This window comes from Podarcis tiliguerta, assembly GCF_965153285.1.
Source record: "Podarcis tiliguerta genome assembly, chromosome: 4".
NCBI lineage: Eukaryota > Metazoa > Chordata > Lepidosauria > Squamata > Lacertidae > Podarcis > Podarcis tiliguerta.
Genome location: NC_139537.1, coordinates 34,871,466 through 34,885,912, shown reverse-complemented (window position 1 = coordinate 34,885,912; position 14,447 = coordinate 34,871,466). Strand labels below are relative to the sequence as shown.

The following is a 14,447-nucleotide window of genomic DNA, read 5'->3' as shown; positions in this document are numbered from 1 at the left end:
TCGACATTTTGTAAAGTAGAAGAATCAGTTCAATTTAGCAAACCCATTTTCACTTATCTTGAAGACAAAATTGGCACAGCCGAGAGCAGATTCATTTATAGGTCCTCTCCAGAGTAACTAACACACCTTCGGCTTGGTTCAGAGTGCATTACAATTAACTGAACTCCGTGAAGTGTACTGAATTATATTATGAGGCTATTTCTTTGTCAATGGAAGAACTGACTTATTTAAAATACAGTGGTATGGAATTCATACATTACAGAAAGGTTGAAAGAGCAACAATAGGTTCCCTCTGACCTAGTCACAGCAGAAAACATAGGCAAATGCTGGGGTCCTGGGGTCTCAGGAGTCCTCACTGCTACCAAGACTCACCCCACCCTCTGTTTTTTTTTGGGGGGGGGGGGCTTGTGCCAATTTGTTTCAGCATTTTTGGGTGGGTGGATCAATTGTCACTTTCTGCTTCTCCCCTTTGCACATCCACTATGTCCTTCATGCTTTCATTCATTTTGTGGGTAGTGCTTGAAACTATTTCCAGTGTGCTTCTGAACAATGGAGTGTAGGCTTGTCTTTCTTTCTTTCTGTCTTCTATCATCTATCTATCTATCTATCTATCTATCTATCTATCATCTATCATCTATCAATCTATCTATCTATCTATCTATCTATCTATCTATCTATCATCTATCATCTATCATCTATCATCTATCTATCTATCTATCTATCATCATCTATCATCTATATATCATCTCTATCTATCTATCTATCTATCATCTATCATCTATATATCTATTGTTTTGAGCCCTTTGATATGTGCCAATCCAGAAACCGGCACAAGCAAGTCAAGTTAAAAATGTCTACGCCAGTTATTGCACAGCAAACCAAGTGTCTGCTGAAAATTTGCTTTCATTTAATCTCCAGCTCTGCTCATAACTATTTCTAGCTCGCTCCTGAAGGAGGAGTACAGCCTTATGTTTCGATCCCTCAGCTTTGCACAGTAAACTGCACAAGTGTGTGCTGAGAATACAGAATAACTATGTGCTTTTGTGACGATTTAAAAAAACCAAAATGTGTGTTTTCTGCACACATGCCCCTCGGTACTTAATCAGCATAACAGAATCAACCATTTGGAAGCCAGGAACAAACACAAAAAGAGACATCTACTGACATGAATGGGAGACCAACATTGCTTCTCATATACAAATTCAAATACATTTGGGTGTGAACTACTTCAGTCTAATCCAAATGGTTGGGGGAATTGCATTAACAGTTAAATAATGCTCATTTGTGGACAAGCCCTCACTGGGCAGGTAGACAAGGGATGGATTATGCCATTCATACTCTACAGTCCATTTTGGTTGCGTGCCAATCATGGATGAAGGAAAATTTTACATAACCAGCAGAGAAATGTTTGGGCAGCAGAGGACACTGGGTGATTTATTAGTCCTTCAACAGCATCCTTGGTAGAAAACAAATAATAATAATATTTCATAACAATTTCAAATCCAATATGGACAGCAACTGGGACAGAAATATCTACCTAGAAGGTTGGTTGAAAGAAGAAGGTCTCCAACAGATGCCAAAATGACGAAGAGGCTAGTATTTCCATGGTGGCCATGAAGCAGAGTGCTTCATTCTTCAGCAGCTAGCATGGAAACACAGTTGACTAGTCTCTTAGATGACTAATAAGAACTTTTGCAGGCTAGTAATTTTGTGGGCATAAGGAGTTTGGCAGCAAACACACTGTGCCAATTTACCAAAGGCATTCCTATTTTCTACTACTAGTCCCTGACAAAACACTGCCTCTGTTGGGCAACTTGGGGACTGCTAGTTTTCCTATCTGTCTGTTATCCTCCAACCCAGGCTGTAAATACTGCTGAATGGATAGCTATTCTATAATAAGCATTTTCAGATCTATTGAGAGATAAGCAGTCTGTTAAGCATTCTTAAATTCTGAAGAATGCAGACCCATAGGGGCCACAAATGAACACATAAATGTAATGATATAATTGGAAAACTGCTATGTTCAATTTGCTAACACAGAAGCTGCAGGAGCCAGCTCAGGAAGGCTACACCAGCATAAATGACCACATACATACAAGCAGACAAATAATGGTTTCACTCTGCGCAATGGGGGAAATACGTATGAAACAGGAGTGTTACATATACTCAATAATGTCCCTATTTTCATCTATGTACAGAGATGCAAAAACTCCCCATAAACTGTGTTGCACTCTAATTGCCTTCATAGACTTCAATTTTGTCAGCATTTGTTTAACATAAGGCAAATGATTGGCAATTTTCTCCAGCATGTGAGCAGTCATGCATCCAGCCAAAATATTTTTTTGTCATATTTCTAAATTAAAATTTGTAAATCTCATCTAGAGCTAAAGTTGAAAACTGTTGTTTTCTAATTTAAAGGATGCAACACTAAGTCCACTAGATGGCGCTAAAGAAATGCAAAAATTGCAAGTTACATAAAGGATCCATATAATATTTATAGATTAATGACCATTTATCTTTTAAAAAATCCTCAAAAAAGCTCACGGAGGAGAAAAACCATTCCCTAACATCAATAAAATTGTATTGTGAGGGTACAGGAAGAAGAATGGCATTTCAATTTGGCACTTCAAATCCTGAAATTCTGATACAGTGCCAAGAAGAAGAAGAAGAAGAAACACTGTTTAGAGCCATTGCTCTCTTGAATAACATCACAGCAAAGTCCTGATCTTTTTTTTTTTTTTTAAAAAGAAAACAACACCACATAATTTTTAGAATTTTCACTCGGATGAACTCAGGTTGGAGACTGAACATTTTTCCAGCTGATAAAAAAGGTTATTTGCTCTCCTGCTAATGTACACTAAATGCCATCATGAAAAAAAAAAAATGTCCCATGGAACTTTCACTGTTGATCTTTTTGCTTTGCTTTCTAACAATACATTTTAACCCCTCCAAGTTGCCACAGTAACAAGCGAACACTACCAGTCAACACAGACCTTCAGGAATGTGAATGAAACCACTTTTAGGGGAAGATGTAGGCTGTCAGGACACAACATCACTAGTGAACATTCACACACACACACACACACCCCTTCTGATTTTTTTTATAAGCACTTCAAACACAGCAAGCTTGAAAGCAAAGACAAATGACGTGTCTTTGTTTGAAAGTCTAATGTACCCAGCTGTATCTAAGTGACAAAACTGAACACAATCCATGTAGCACTTTAAAGGCTAGCAAATGTATTGTGGTGTTAAGCTTTCTTGGGCTAAAAACCTCCTTTGTGAGATGCAAGGACGATTATTCTTTACCTATCAGCTATGTCTGTGTACACACACGTATTTCTAAGTAGCACTGAAATGTGAACTAGATACGAACAGAAAGAAGCGGCTGCAAAGGATAACATTTCATGCAACAGATTAAGTAGTCTCTAGTTATGAAGGCTGTAATAAATGTGGAAATTTTTAAGGAAGAGCATTTGCTCTCCTGCAAATGTACATTTCGATGCACATTACAGAGGGTTCAATTGGAAGCATTCTGGTTAACTAATACTGCTACCTTTCTGGAATTAGCTACCCAAAACAACATGGCTTGAATATGGGACTATAGCAATTCCACAAAATGCAGAAGTACTTTCAGTATAAATACCCCACCACATTTTTGCAGTAAGTCCTCCAACCAGTGGTGCACCGGGGGCAGAGAGCAGGTGGAGGCATGGCTGGTGCACATCCTGGGGGCGTGGCGCATGTCCTGGGGGCATGGATGTGCTGCCTGCGGGCGTGTGGCGCCCAGTGCGGCGGGGGCAGCCACAATGGCACCCCACCAGGATCGTGGTGCCCAGGGCGGTGCGCTCCCCCACCCCCTCTTCCTCCGCCAGTGCCTCAAACTCAAAGAAATGGTTTTCCATGAACTAGTACATAGTACAATAGCATAAAACATCTGTGCAGAACTTTGTAAAATAGCATGGTGGTCCCTAATGAACTAGTTTCTATCAGTAGGGAAATGTGGTGGCATTGCCATAAAATAGACCTGGAGCATAGGGTTCTTGCACTGGTAGAAGGTAATCTCATAGCAGCCCAAATCCCCACAGTGGTACAGCAGAAACTTACCTATAAGGTTTTGTGTTAGAGCGGCTGTGCCATCCATGGCTTCTTGCATAGCAGCTAAAAGTACCACCAAAGTGCCCTTGGCAACCCAGAGCATAATGATTTGCTGAAAGCACACATATCTATTAAGGTGTCATGATGAGATTTTAATGATGGATGGGGCTGGTGTTTCATACTCTGCCCTATGGGGTGCCTCTTCAGAGACAGTGAAACAAACCTCTATTTGCACTGCTTCAGAACTATAGCACTGGGTTCCCCTTCTATATTTATTCTTGCAGAAGTATAAATACAACATGTTGGAATGCAGACTTCTGTAATAAATATTGGGCCAAAGTTCTACCATACCCTGTTCCTCTCCAGCATATGATGACAGCCTGGCAGGGAGAGAAACCTTTCCCACTTCAACCAACTTCAGCTGCTCTTTCCAAACACTTTGGGGTTAAGTAAATCTAGTATATATTTGGCAAACACAGAAAAATCTTATTACTTCACACATTCTGTGTCAAAGTCCTGTCATCGAAGATATTTAAAGTATTTCTAGGGGAAACTCATTTGATGCCTTCACTGAGCCAGAAAATGTACTATGAAATAAAAATTCAGAATAGAGGACGACATGGTACATAGGCACCAGGCAAAGACTTTCCTCTTCAACCAGACCTTTGGCTGATTAAACAATCTATGGCCTATTAAATGTGTTTGTGGGAAGGGGATTATTGGGTTTTGTTTTGTTATTATGTTATGTATTCTGTGTTTTGATTTTACAATTTTATATTGTAAACTGGCCTGTGAATAATGACAATAATCCGTTTACCAGTGAACAAACAAGCTGGCATGTGTGTTCAGGAGCAGTGCTCTGAATCACCTGAACATATCATGAGTTTAGTCATTGGACCCTCTTATTCCAGTACAATCCTATTATAACTTCTCAGAAGTGTCCCACTGAGTTTAATGGGGTTTACTTCCACTCCAATGGACCTCAATACAAATTAGCAGGTTTCCCTCTGTACTGGTGCTACATGACACTTGACACACAGACCCCAGCTTGTAGTAATTTGGCCTCTTCTGCCCTGTTTTCAGCAATTTTCTACATTAATGATTTTTTAAAAAATATATGTTGCATTTTTCTTTCTCAGGTGGATTCTCAACCCCCACCTCGTCATTTCTGTGGGTCCAGCTTCTTCTTCCTTCCTCCACTGGCTTGCACTGGGGATAACATTCTCTTTATTAACTTGTACAAGATTGGGGTGGTGGTGGACAAGTGGCTGTATCCCCAGAAATGGTCAGGGAAGGCGGTATAATCTCACTCTTCCGCAAAGATCGCCTTTAACTCTAAGAGTCTTTGCAAGAGAGTGAGCTTCTTTCCTCCACCATCCAGAAGCCATTTCTGGGCATCCAGTCTTTCTCTTTTTCCTATGCAAGTTGATGGGGACATACACCTGTCCATTAAAGTGCATTTACTGTCCGTGCAGGTGCAGAGGTAAACATGCACGTGCATGATTTAGATTTCAATTACCACAGGGCCTAGGCCTTCCCATTTTTTCACTGCCCTTTCCGGTGGCACTGTATTCCGTAGTGTACCCCTCGAGTGGCAATTATGTTTGCAAAATACAATACAATGATGCCTCACAAATAAAAGTGTATTCAGTGTGGATTTCACCCCAGGGTCACAGATAACTTCTCCAGTAAAAGTTGTTCATAGCCATCGCTGAGAAAAGAAAGAAAGAAAGAAAGAAAGAAAGAAAGAGAAACCATTTGACTGAGTAGTTGTACAACTTGTGTAACAGGTTGTAACAAAGATTTCTAAGATTCCAGAATTATGGTGCTGGAGGAGACTCTTGAGAGTCCCATGGACTGAAAGAAGATCAAACCTATCCATTCTTGAAGAAATCAGCCCTGAGTGCTCACTGGAAGGACAGATCCTGAAACTGAGACTCCAATACTTTGGCCACCTCATGAGAAGAGAAGACTCCCTGGAAAAGATCCTGATGTTGGGAAAGATGGAGGGCACAAGGAGAAGGGGACAACACAGGACGAGATGGTTGGACAGTGTTCTCGAAGCTACAAACATGAGTTTGACCAAACTGCAGGAGGCAGTGGAAGACAGGAGTGCCTGGCGTGCTCTGGTCCATGGGGTCGTGAAGATTTGGACACGACTAAACAACAACAACAAGATTTCAGAAGTGCAAAAATTAAAAGGGAGCATGTAAGTCTACTTGAGTCCCTTTTTAAAAAATATTGCAGGTTTTTGTTTTTTTAAATCAGAACTAGTTCACCCCTGGATATCCCTTAGCTATTCAGATAATAGCTATTTTTGTTCCTTTTCTGTAAGCTAAACAGCTTGGCTTCATCAACAGAAAACAGTATGTTTTGGTTGTTGTTGTTTAACTGCTGTTCGGTTCCTCTTAACGGTTTATTAGCTACTGAGGGGAGGGGAGGAATATCAGAGATAAATTAACCAAAAGTCCCCACACGTGGTCAGTGCATTATTTTTTTAAAAGTTACTTGTCTCCAGTGCCCACTTCTAAAAAGTGGCACTATGTTTGTATGTATAAATGATCTCCCCACCACCCTCGAAATTAATTAGGGCAAGGGAAGGCTAAATAGCTTGCTTACTTGATGTAAATATTTTATTACCCAGTACAGATTCTGCTGTGAGCTGAAAAGAAAATCTTTTCATCTGGCTTTCCCTTCTAAACCCTGGGGAGGCTGCCAATGCACGTCTACCGGCATATATTCCTTATTTCTACACCGGGCCATTATTATGGAGGAAGTATTTTTTTAAAAATAATGAAAACAATTACATCCTGCTTTAAAGCAGAGAAAATGGTCTTTTCAGCAAAGTGGAATGATAGTGGAAAGATAGTGGAAAATGCAGGCTTCCTGATGTAATACAGAGAAGTATCGGCATGAATGCAAAAGCTTTTCGTCAACTGCATGGTGTGCAGTTGTTAGAAGTTTTAAAGGAACCAGGTCAATTAACAGTAGGTAATGTAATGACTGAGGAGATGATGCCTTGTGGTATTACTGCTACCACAGTATTTTCTCATTTAGAAACAAATGAGATTCTGCAGGGAACTGCCTACATTTTGGTAAAGACAGCAAGTCTTCTTTAGTTGGAGACTCTCCTTACCACCCCACCGCCACCAAATTCCCCCGTCTTTTTATTACAATTTAATTGCGAGAATTTAAAAAAAGGAACAACAGGGAATACTGGAAACATGTGTGCAATTATTAGGCAGTGTCATGCATTATCTCCAGCACCCTAACACAAAGCCATTTAAAAATTAAATTGTATTAGGGCCCTAAAGTTTCAACTGGCTATTATGAGACAGAAGATAGTCACTATGAAATTCACCTTTACACTTAATAGACATCTTCTATGCCATGGAGCCTCTTCTTGTTCTTTTATTTAGTGATTTCCAATAAAGATGCCCTCTCTTCCCCATGTCCCCATGAATGGCTCTACTCCATGCTATCTGTCATGGATGCTTTAATTGAGATCCCTGCGCTGCAGGGGATTAGACCCTCTGAGTCTTTTCCAGCTCTACAATTCTGTGCTTCCACTTCACACCCAGCAACTTCCTGTTGCTTTTCTCCTTTATTTGTGCTTCACCATGCTCCTTATTTCAAAGCACCATTTTAACCCCTTTCAAAATACTAGCCCAAATCTATTTCCCCCCACAACACAGAAGAAGAACAGTAACCAAAAATGCAAAGCAGTGAGCAAGCTTCCAGGTTCTCCAAAAGTTTTCTTCAGGCTCACTGTTTATTTTATTATTGTTAATATTTTATTACAAGAATTTCAGTTACAAAAATAAGGTGATAAGGCTCAATGTTCAACAAGAATTGGAGGGGGGGGGGGAGAGAAGAAAAAAAGTTTTTTGCCCAGTCTGAAATAGTTGAACATTATTATTATTATTTCTTTCGCCAAACCTTTATTAGGCATTACTGATGCAGATCACCTTAAAACATCCATATACATTTATATATATCTATATATCTATATATAGACACACACACACAGAGAGAGAGAGAGAGAGAGAAGCAGCCATATAAGATATACAGTAACAGAAATTTTAATTGGAGTATCTTCCTGCTAAACCGTGCTATTCTCCACTCTAATAGATACTATTGACAGACTCAGCTAACTAATCCTTGCACTTAGCTCCAGGTTAATATCAGACAGGTAGGATCTGATATTTTCATTGTGCCATGATGTTCGGCTACCTAAAAAGGGGAATAACACGTGTTTACGTAGCTGGTTGTACAGTGGACAGTAGAAAAGAATATGTTCTACAGTTAATAATTAGTTGTTGTTGTTAACATTATTATTATTATCAGACTCATTAGTCACTTAAAAATTAAGTGACATCAAAAAGGTGAAAAGGAAATAAAAGGTAAAACATGTAAAACAAGAAAACCATTCTAATAAATCCCAAACAAACCCAGCACAAAAATAAGTTTATAGGGAATAAAACAAGATCATATATTTCTGCATCAAAAGATCAAAGTTTGCACCATGGAATACTGGGACTGGGAAATTTGACATTAGTCCTTTATACAAAGTCCTTCATTAAGCTACCACAGTGCCTCTCTCAGCTAATCTTCTTGATCTCCATCTTCTTGAGATATACACTCTTCCTTCATTTCTCTTTGGTCTGTCCTGAATCTCATGTACCGTATATACTCAAGTATAAGCCGACTTTTCCAGCACATTTTTTATGCTGAAAAAGCCCCCCTTGGCTTGTATTCGAGTGAGGCGGGCGGTGGTGGAGGAGGGACAAGCGGCCTGAAAGGAGCCCTTTCTCGCCGCTGTTCCCACCACCGCAGCCCACCTCTCACAAGGGCAGGCACAGGAGCAGCAGTTGGGAGAGGTCCTGCGCTGCGCTGTGTCTCTCCCAACCGCGGCTCCTATGCCTGCTCTTGCGAGCGGCAGAGGCAGCGGCAGAGCAAAGAGCAGCCTGAAAGCAGCCCTTTCAGGCTGCTTGTTCTTCCTCCATCACTGCCGCCACCACCAGGTTTGTGGTGTGGTGAACTGGCTTATACTCAAGTCAATAAGTTTTCCCAGTTTTTTGTGCTAAAATTAGGTGCCTCGACTTATATTTGGGTCGGCTTATACTCAAGTATATACTGTATATATTTTATTGTGATGAATAAGAAATACTGCTGGCTGGATAACTTATTTTATGGCAGCATCTTCATGTAAAAACATAGTTTAGTTTATAAAGATGCTCTTAGTATTCTGTTTCTCAATTTATGGTTCTTCTTGCCATTCAAAGCATACTATGATACGGAAATGGTATACAATGTGATTTATTCGTCATGGCTTCTGCCATCTATGTTCAGTAAAAGCAGTCAATTTTAATTTGTTAGTTAAAACTCCTTTCATATGGTCTGAATGCTAAAACTGTCGTGTTCGTTTCAGGATGCTTTAATGAAAATTATTAATTTCCAAGCTAGAGTTAACACACTGCATTTATCTTGTCCTGCTGTCTCAGCATAAGCCTACAATATTTTCCACTGATTAGCTATTTATAAGATGGCACAAAATAAATGTGGTGGAAGGCCTAAAGTTAGCTCTTGATGGACATTTTGTGTGTGTGTTTTCTCCTTCCTCCCAGCCCCATTTGTCAAAAGTAGAATTTCCCTCACCTAGACCCAAAACCGTTTTGTTTTTTTACATGTGAAAATTAGAAAATGCATCTAAGAAATGGAATACTTTTTAGTCCTTCTAATGTAAGCGATGAATCAGTTCTGCCAGGTGTACCAACAATGACCGAAGCAAGGAAGGCAAAAAAAAAAAAAAAAAAAAAAAGAGAGTTCCCATTGAGCTACAGGAATAAATACAATAGGAACAAAGATGGGTCAAGCAAATTATAGGGTGTGATTGTGGCATGCTGCTAAGGGCCAAAACTAATTGAGAAGGCCCTTTTTGTTTACAAGGGTCTTTGAAGAAGAGGGGATGCTGTGTGGCTGGCAGGACACTACTGTCTGAAGGATAGCCACTGTAGTGTATGATACTTGGAAAGTGCATCATCATCATTATTCACAACATTTTTTATTGTTGGATTGATTCATGAATTGCCTTCTGCATGCGTCTCAAGGCAATTTACAAACATACCATAAAAGCTGCTAGAAACTGTTTTAAAAGCTGCTAGAATTGTTTCGAAAACGGAACAAAAGACAAAGGTTCAAAAACAATACAGTTTACATGGATTTAACTTGTCAGCATTCAGTTTTACTTGTGTGGCAAAAAATTAAAAAGGGGGTGGAATGGGGCAAGGTTCTGGGGAAAATGACACTGGCAATGCCACCCACCACTGAACCCAATGGGTTTTGACTGTACATGAATTTAGCTTTAGGCACGCTCCGTGGAATGGAACCCCCACACAAGTTGTGGACTTGCTGTACAAAATGAACAGCTAAGGCAGAGACATTTCATTGACCTGGAAAAGCTTTCAAAAACAAACATGGCACCAGTTGTTTCTGGAAAGTACAGACTGTAGGCACAGTTGTATCTCAACAACATGAGCAGTCACAATGAAAACCCTGTTCCAAATTACTGTGCAGCAGACATCTGATATTTTTGGGACACAGTGATAAACTGGTTATATAAGGAATCAATACCTTGAATTTGGCCTGGTAGCATATTGGTAGCAAGTGCAAAACCCACCAAGTGTTATATATTCCCCTTCCAAGCAAATTAGCTGCCATACTCTGCACTAGCTACAGCCTCTGGACCAACCTCGAGGGCAGAGTGCATTACTCTAATACAAGAGCATACTATCTTCTCCCATTTAGTTTTCTCCTCTCACCTCTCTACCTCATAATATTATTTAGATGGAATCTTCTCTTTTATTAGACTTTGCATTAAAATAAAATTGCTCTAGAGTTTCTATTACCTACATATTTTTATTGCTGCCAGAGGGTGTTGAATGAAGAGTTTCTAATCTGATCAAATTTCTCATCCTAGCCCTTCTGCTGGGCCTTTTGTGTGCTAAAACTTTATTTAGTTGTTTATTTGTTTTTATGTAGTTGGCAGAACAAAATCATCCAACTGTGCTTCATAGAAAACATGATCAAGGATGTTGCTTCTGAATTTCTGGAAGCTTGGCAAAAATGTGTTTCCATAAGAATTGGGTGTAACTTTGTAAAGCTACAGCCCTGGAAATCTGGCGTCAGTGATTTAAATTATGACGTATCTTTGAAGAGCTATGTGGTGGAAAAGTGTCCTTTCCAAGAACAGAGTTTGGAAAATCATGATTGCAAATGTGTTTTCCCACCACAAACCTTTTCCTTAGATTCTAGTGTGTGCTGGTTTAAAACTGTTGATGGTGGTTTCTGATGAATAATGGAAAAGACAAAAATGTAACAAAACAGAGGAGTAATATTATTCCAGTCATTTTCTATTGCGGTTTTCCTCTTATCCTGCTTACCACAATCACATACATCACAGTAAAGGATTTTATGCCTCAAGCACCCATCCACCATGTTCTCTCCCAACTTCTTTTATCACATTAAGCGCTTTTGCATTTTGAGATCAGTTCATATCCATGCATTTTGTATGAGTGCAATGTCTCCTGAAGGCTGAATTCCTATGCACACCAACCTGAAAGCTAAGTCCATTTAAAGACTTATTCCCTCTTGAGTAGAAATGTATAGAATTGTTCTGTAAATTATTTATAATTCAGTAATGATAGTGTTGGAGTTAAATTGGTTTTGCAGTTGTTACTTCTCCATTGAGAATCCTGGGAACTCGGAAGGAAGTTTGGCAGCACCCGGGCCAAACTACAGCTCCCAAGAAAGCCAGATTCTCCGGATGATGTGGACAACAATTTCCATCAGTCTGAGCCAAGATAGTGAATAGCTAGGGATGATGGGCTTTTTTTACTAAAACATCTGGACTACCCTGGTGAAAGTTCTGACATGCTCTAAATGGAAAAAGGTGACCACCAGCATAGATATTTAGCATAATCCTAGACTTTCTTTGTAAAAATGTGATAAACTTAATAAAAAATCTCTAAGCAGCTTAAGCAAAACACAATAAAAAAACAACAGAAACGTTAAATTAAGACAAGATAAACACAAATGCAACTATATCACAATTTTAGTGTCTGTGATATACGACAATTTTTTGCATAAATACATAATACAGATCCTGCTAGCCTGCCTGTATTATCTACAGCAGCTAGCATTAGGAATAGTCTTGATGCACCTCTGGACTGCAGGTGTCCAGAATTCCTAACCACTTGCAAAGTCATCCCTGTCTCGGAGCACTCTATGGGAATAAGGAAGACTGCCAAAGAACAGTGTACTGTTTTCTCTAGAACAGGAGAGTGACAACACCCTGCTTAGCAACAGCGTTCGAAACTCCCATTGTTCTAGACACGTTTTGCGACAGGGAATTTCTGAGCAGTTTCTGAGCTCCTGGTGCAGTACTGCACCTAAGATTTCAGATCAAAGCTGGTGCTGAGGGCGTGGGAGGAGAAATTCCTCTCTGCTGGACTTCCAAGAGATCGCTGCAGCGTCAGGCAAGCTGAGAGGTTCTACCTCTCAGCTGGCCTTACAAAAAGGCAGCGTTTTGCTCTATGTGGTCTCGGACTGGCTTAAATAGGTTTGGTTTAAGTAGTGATGTTAAAGTGTTATCTACTTCAGACTCTCAAAGTGATGCTTAAAACCAAAACAATTTTTGGAGTGGTGTCATTGAAGGACACTGAAGTCTTAGGTTTGTGAATTGGACACTCAAGGTGAGTGTCTCTGCCATCAGTTGTATAGGCCTGTAATATGTGTTAATGGTAGTGCCAAAAAGATATATTTATATGAAGGAAAGGGGGTGTAAGGAGAATCCAGGGCTTGTCTGCAGAGTGGAAGGAAAGGAGGACCTTTTTCTGCCTCCCCACTTCTAGCCACTTTCTGAAGATTGGAGAACCCTCTTAAGAGTATTAGGGGGGCAGGCAGGGGAAGCAGGGCTTTGTTTTTTGCAGATGAGGACTAGACTGTGCGAAAAACGAACATAAAATTTTAGCTGCAGTTCATTCATTTTCAACTTTGTATCTTGTTATTTAAAAAAAAGACATTCTGTTGTGGTGCCCATAACCTAGGCTTAAGCTGCCATTTAGTTCATAGCTTTCATATCTCTGTTTCTAACACTGCTTACTAAGGAACTTGACCCTTTCCTTCCATTTTATGCTGCCATTAATCAATTATCAAGTTGATGTGGCCTTTATGTAGGAGCCCAGAGCCAAATATAACATTCAGATGGGAAGTAAGAAGTGAGAACTTAAGATTCCTAAAAAACTTATAAAATAAACAGAACTCTAACAGCTTAAAGGAAAATATAAAAGTGGAAGACTTTTGAATATAATTATTCAATACGCACCTGCATATCATGGTGGCATTGATATGCAAAACCAGCTCATTGAGAAATGCAAAAGAAACTAAGCATTTTGGAAATGTGTTTTCCTTTTTGTGCACCCGACACTCTTCCAAATGTTCATATCCCTTCTGCTAAAGATGAACTTTAGAAGGAGTATGGAGGTTTGTGTGGCCCACTACAGAGAGAAAGCAAGTAGAGTGTACAAGGCCTGGAGCCAAGATAAAAGCTGGGAGATTGGAGCAGGAAGGGGTAAAAGCAAGTGAGCTGACCTTGGGAGAACAATCTGCTGGCATGGAACTGTATTCAAAATGCCTTAGTGGAAAGAACTTCTGCACTCTGGTCCCCTCCACCCACCTAAGCCTCTCGTTTCCCCAGAAAAGCAGCTTCTGAGGGCTGGAATATCCTCCAGAACAGAATGGGATATGGCATGGAGGTCTGCAGTTAGTAGCCTGGAGGCTGGGTGAGGAAAATCAGTGCACTTTGTGGAAGTGGAAGAACTTTCTGCTAAAGATTTCCTGCCACTGAAGACCAGCTAGAAGACAGGATTCCTTGAGCTGGATGAGGATGCTGCAGGTCAACAGACAGACAAGCATAACGATACAGTAATTCAGAATGCAGAGGCCAGGAGCACATTACTGGCCACATGTTACTCCACTGCTAAGACAGCTGCCAATTTGTTACTAGGACAAGTTCAAGGTACTTGCCCCAGTTCACAAAGGCCTAAGCAACTTTGGCTCCAAATACCATAAGGACCATCTGATTACTTATACTCCATCTTGATCACTGAGACCCGCGGGTGGAACACTTATGGTGATTCCCTATGCCCCTGAGGTTCCGTTCGCCTTCTCTAGAGATAGCAGGCCCTGCCCTGCCCTAGCAAAGTCCCTACCCAGTATGGAGGAAGTGTCCTTGATGTCGTTCAGATATCTTCTGAAAATGGTGGCTGAAACAGGCGTTGACAATATGAAAT

The 14,447-nt window shown here is 40.2% G+C and overlaps 1 protein-coding gene across 10 annotated transcripts in view; it reads right to left on the bottom strand.

Annotated features, from left to right (window-relative positions):
- ALCAM (activated leukocyte cell adhesion molecule) overlaps positions 1–14,447 on the bottom strand; it is a 125,093-nt gene that overhangs the window by 42,213 nt on the left and 68,433 nt on the right. The gene's annotated exons all lie outside the window — the stretch shown is intronic.